At 38.8% G+C, this 5,665-nt stretch overlaps 1 protein-coding gene across 1 annotated transcript in view; it reads right to left on the minus strand.

The window, feature by feature from the left end:
* POLN (DNA polymerase nu) overlaps nucleotides 1–5,665 on the minus strand; it is a 312,741-nt gene that overhangs the window by 282,216 nt on the left and 24,860 nt on the right. The window lies entirely within an intron of this gene.

Below are 5,665 nucleotides of genomic sequence, written 5' to 3' on the forward strand. Positions count from 1 at the left end.
CACACACACACACACACACACACACACACACACACACACACACACACACCCCCACCCTCTTCAATTAACTCCAGTGGCTTCCTACTGCTTCTAGGATCAAATGCAAAATGCTCTGTTTAGCATTCAAAGCCCTTAATAACCCAACCCCCTCCTACCTTCCTTATCCTCTTCCACCCTTATTCCTTGACACATACTCTTTGAACCAGTAACATGGGCCTCCTGGATATTCCACAAACAAGATACACCATCTCTTGTCTCCAGGCATTTTCTCTGACCATCCCCCAAGCCTAGAATACTCTCTCTCCTTTCTCTGACTACTGACCTTCCTGGCTTCCTTTAAGTCCCACCTAAAATCTCCTATAGGATACCTTCTCCAGCACCTCTTAACCTCAGTGCCTTCTCTCTGTTAATCATTCCTTTTTTATCTTGTATATAGCTTGCTTCATATAAATTTGTTTTAATATCGTCTCCATTAGATTGTAAGCTCCTTGATGGCAGAGACTATCTTTTGCTTCTTTCTTTATCTCCAGTACTTAGCAAAAGGCCTAGTACATAGCAGGCACTTAAATGTTTATTGATTGAATGAGTACATCCCAGGTATGGGGAACAGAAAGTGCAAAATCACAGAGATAGGAGATGGAATGACATGTGTGTAGAACAGAGAAAAGATCAGTTTGGCAGAACCTTAGAGTACAAGAAGAAGAGTAACATATAATGAGACTGGAAAGACAAGATAAAATCAGGTGGTAAAGGACTCTAGCAACCTAATAGAGGAGTTTGCATTTTATCTTAGAGGCAACAGAAAACAACTGAAATTTACTGAGAGAGATGTGACCCAGCTGTGGTACAGTTCAGCCTAAAACCCATGGCCCCAACTCTCCTTAACTATTAAAAATAAAATTTAATTAACATTTCCTTCATATTCTTAAAGAGCACATGGTGCTATATAAGGTACTCTTAAAATAGTCAATTCTGCTTTAAAATGATAAAAGATATGTCAAATGTAATAGTTATAACAGTAAATATAAACAGACTAAAATTCTGTAAAAGTTGTATAGCCTGGTTAAAAATTAAATGTCAATAACATGTCTTCATGAAACACTTAAAAATGGGGGGAAAAATAGTCAATTCTGCTAATCAAGGGCTATCTAAATAAGTCATTGCTAGTAACTGTTTTGGAATGTTTGTCCCCAGAGCCAGATTTTTAACATATAGAAAGATGTAACATGATTGACTCTATTATGTTTCTTCCCCTTAGGTTCCTTAGGTACCCAAAGGGGGTTGAGATATCTCTTTTCTCTGCCATCGGCTCAGGCCCCCACTTCCTGTGTTCCCCCACGTGCTGGAGGTCAGTGTGACTGGCATCTTCAATCCCATTTAACCACTTAACATGTAGCTTTTACACAGGAATATTTACTTCACTGATATAGCAAGAACATACATACAAACATTTCTCCCAAACATCTCTGGAACATATTCTCCTCTCAGTCTCTAGGGGAGTAGCTTTGAACTTCAGTTCAGTTCCTACATATCAATGGTGCCACTAAGTTCATGTCTACATGTAGCACAATTGTTGGATGAATACTTCCAATGGGCTGAAGTCCTGAAGGTTGCTCTCACAGATCACTATGTCTTCATCAAGGTATTGACACTAAGTTAGCTCTAACACTTGGCCTGGATTCTTGGACTCCCAGATGCCAAATGCTCACATTCTGTGCCACTGAAGATTGAAGAATCTACCCACTTCACCAGATCTATGAGTGAAGGAGTCACTGAGAGCCTCCAGAACTGAATGAAGAAAAAAGAGTGATGGCCAAAGTTAACTCAGACTTTTTGAAGACATTCACTTTTCTGGCTACACAACGGAAAAAACCTCCTCTTAACCATTTGGTAGTCCAATCAGAACCAGACAGAGAAAAGCCACATATGCACTTTCCTCACATTTCATCACAGTTCTGGAAGCAGCTCCCTAACTTCCTCCACATGCAGATGCCATCATAGCAAGTCTATAAAAGTGCCAGACCTGCATTACAAGAAAATAATTCACTATTCTACTATTCATGTCTATTATTTTTACTAGTTCACCATGACTATTATTCCTTGTTATTCAACTATTCAGTTATGTCTGACTCTGTAACCCTGTGGACCATACTGTCAATGTGATTTTCCTGGCAAAGATACTGGAGTGGTTTGCCATTTCTTTCTCCAGTGAATTAAGGCAAACAGAGGTTGAGTGACTTCCCCAAGGTCACACAGCTAGTAAGTGTCTGAGGCTGGATTTGAACTCAGATCTTCCTGACTCCAAGCCCAACACTCTATCCACAGAGCCATCTAACTGCTATTCCTTAGCAACTGAGAAAATAATAAATATTCAAATGACATAATCAACAGCACTAAGATAATTAAATCTCCAGATTTTTTTAAAGTAAAAAAAAATTTCAAAAGCTCTGGATAACAGAATAATTTATTTTAAAAAGTAGTTTAAAAAAAGACTTGTAAAAAGAAGCATGGGAAGATCCATATAAACTGATGCAGAGTAAAATAAACAGAGCCAAGAAAACAATATACACAGTAACTTTGTTGTTGCTGCTGAGTCATTTTCAGTAATATCTGACTCTTCATGACCCCATTTGGGGTTTTCTTGGCAAAGACAGTGAAGTGGTTTGCCATTTCCTTCTCCAGATCATTTTACAGATGAAGAAACTGAGGCAAACAGGGTTAAGTGACTTGCCCAGGGTCACACAACTAGTCAGTGTCTGAAGCTAGATTTGAATTCAGGAAGATGAGTCTCAGTGCTTTATCCTCTGAGCCACCTGACTGCCTTATACATAGTAACTACAACAATGTAAATATAAAGAACCACACACACTCAAAATCAAAACTCAATGTAGCAAAATTACAAAGATTAAGCACAACTCAAATGAAGAAACATGAAGATACCACCAACCTATCCCACTGCAGAGGTAGGAGGTCCACAGTGTTGCACATGACACTTGTTTTTGGACTTTTTCAAGACATTAATCAGTTGTGCTGATTTTTTTTCCTCTTCATTTTCTTGGTTTTTGTCTTTAAAAAAACATGGGATGGCTCTTTGGGAGAAGGAAGGGGGAAAATTATGATATAAAAAAAAACTTATAAAAAATTTTTAAAGAGAAAAGAGTAACAGAGAGGCAGATTTAGGTTCAAATTACAGAAAAGCTTCCTAACAGGGCTATCCAAAAGTAGAATGAGCTGTCTCAGTCAAGGTTTTTAAGCATAGATTAGATGACCACTTGAATATTAGCTGAACTAGATCAACCCAAGGTCCCTTCTAACTCTGATATTCTGATTTGTTCTAGTGACAAAAAGATTAAGAGGCAGAGCCAAGATGGCAGAGTAAAAGCAGTGACTTGCTTGAGCTCTCCCCCAAACCCCTCCAAATACCTGTAAACAATGACTCTAAACAAATTCCAGAGCAGCAGAACCCACAAAAAGACAAAGTGAAACAAATTTGCAGCCCAAGACAACCTGGATGGTTTATAGGAAAGGTCTGTTGCACCAGGCTGGGAGAGGAGCAAAGTTCAGCGTGGGCCACACAGGCAAAGAAGGTGTAGGCCTCAGGAGACAAATCACAAGCAGCTGTGGCAGTTTCCAGACTTCTCAACCCACAAATGCCAAAGACAACTTAGAAGGTCTGTGGGAAAGGTCTATCACAAACCTGGATAAGATAGGAACGCAGTCCAGTCCTGCCCCTAGTGCAGCCCAGGGGTGGCGGCCACAGCAGCAGTGTCTGTGTTCAGAGTTCTTGGCCCACAGATGGTGGCAGGATCAAGTAGCTGATTAGAGAGGAATTTCAGGCATCTCTTTGCTGGTGCTGAGGCACGATTCTCTTGCTTTGCCCATGCTTAGATCTGGGTCACAGTCCTGGGTGGCAGTTCTGGGGCGAGGAGGGATGCTGGCATGGCAGAGCTTGTGGTGGCAGTGGAGAGGGAATCCTCCTCACAGTTCCAAGGCACAAAAGTGTGTTTGTGGTCATTCATAGACTAGAGCACAGACCAGGAAAGGAGTAAACACCTCTCCTTTGAGCATACCACTTTGGAAGAACTGAAAATTTACAGGTCCCTAGTAGTATCTCTGAAAACAGATGCACAAAACCCCAGAAGCTTGGGACATTATACCCTCCACAACAGAAGCAGAGCTCTACCTTAACAAAGAGTTAAAAAGCCAAATAATTGTCTGGGAACATGAGCAAACAGAGGCAAAAACTCAGATTATAGAATCTTACTTTGTTAACAAAGGAGATCAAAACCTATAACCAGAAAAAGATAACAAAGTCAAAGCTCCAACATCCAAAGCATCCAAGAAAAATATGAACTTGTCTCAGGCCATGGAAGAGCTCAAAAAGGATTTTGAAAGTCAAGCCAGAGAAGTACAGGGAAAATTGGGAAGAGAAATGAGAGTGATGCAAGAAAATCACAAAAAAAAGTCAACAGCTCGCTAAAGGAGACCCAAAAAAATACTGTAGAAAATAATACCTTATACTATCTGAATACAACATTTTTCATAAGCAACTCTTCCCCCAGTTAGTCATTGGTACTGCATCAAGCTTTGTGATAAACTGAATTAGTTCATTTAAAGGTTTGTTTTCAGTTTTATAAACTGTTTTCTCACACTGACATTTCACTTTTAAATGTCAAAATTCCATGGTGCAAAATTGAAAAGCTGAGATTATCTTACCATGTAGAGAAGAGGGTAAACTGTGTGTCTTCAGGTAATGTTTCATTAATGCTAATGTACCTATAATTTTTAAATGTCCTCAAGGCACAGTTCTTTTCCTTATCATTTTGGTTAAATACTTGACTGTAACCCATAGCACAATACTTTGTTTTTCACTGATACTTTTTGAGAAATGCAAAAGTAAATTTCCCTTACAGAAAAAAAAAAAAGAAAAAATAACCTTAAAAAATCGACTAACCCAAATGGCAAAAGAGGTCCAAAAATGAGAAGAATGCCTTAAAAAGCATAATTGGCCAAATGGAAAAGAAGGTCCAAAAGCTCACTGAAGAAAATGCTTCCTTAAAAATTAGAATGGAGCAAATGGAAGCTAACGACTATGAGAAATCAAGAAATTATAAAACAAAACCAAAAGAATGAAAAAATAGGAGACAATGTGAAATATCTCACTGGAAAAACTGACCTGGAAAATAGATCCAGGAGAGATAATTTAAAAATTATTGGACTACCTAAAAGCCATGATTAAACAAAAAGAGCCCAGACATCTTCTTTCAAGAAATTGTCAAGGAAAACTTCCCTGATATTCTAGAACCAGAGGGTAAAACAGAAATTGAAAGAATCCACCAATCACCTCCTGAAAGAGATCTCAAAAGGAAAACTCCTAGGAATATTACAGCCAAATTTCAGAGTTTCCAGGTCAAGGAGAAAATATTGCAAGCAGCCAGAAAGAAACAATTCAAGTATTGTGCAAACACAATCAGGATAACACAAGATTTAGCAGCTTCTACACTAAGAGATCAGAGGGCTTGGAATATGATATTCCAGAGGTCAAAGGAACTAGGATTAAAACCAAGAATCACTTACCCAGCAAAACTGAGTATAATCTTTCAGGGGAAAAAAAGGTCATTCAATGAAATAGAGGACTTTCAAGCATTCTTGATGAAAAGACCCA

The sequence above is a fragment of the Vombatus ursinus genome, unplaced genomic scaffold (assembly GCF_900497805.2).
Source record: "Vombatus ursinus unplaced genomic scaffold, bare-nosed wombat genome assembly UNPS02014818.1, whole genome shotgun sequence".
Classification (NCBI taxonomy): Eukaryota; Metazoa; Chordata; class Mammalia; order Diprotodontia; family Vombatidae; genus Vombatus; species Vombatus ursinus.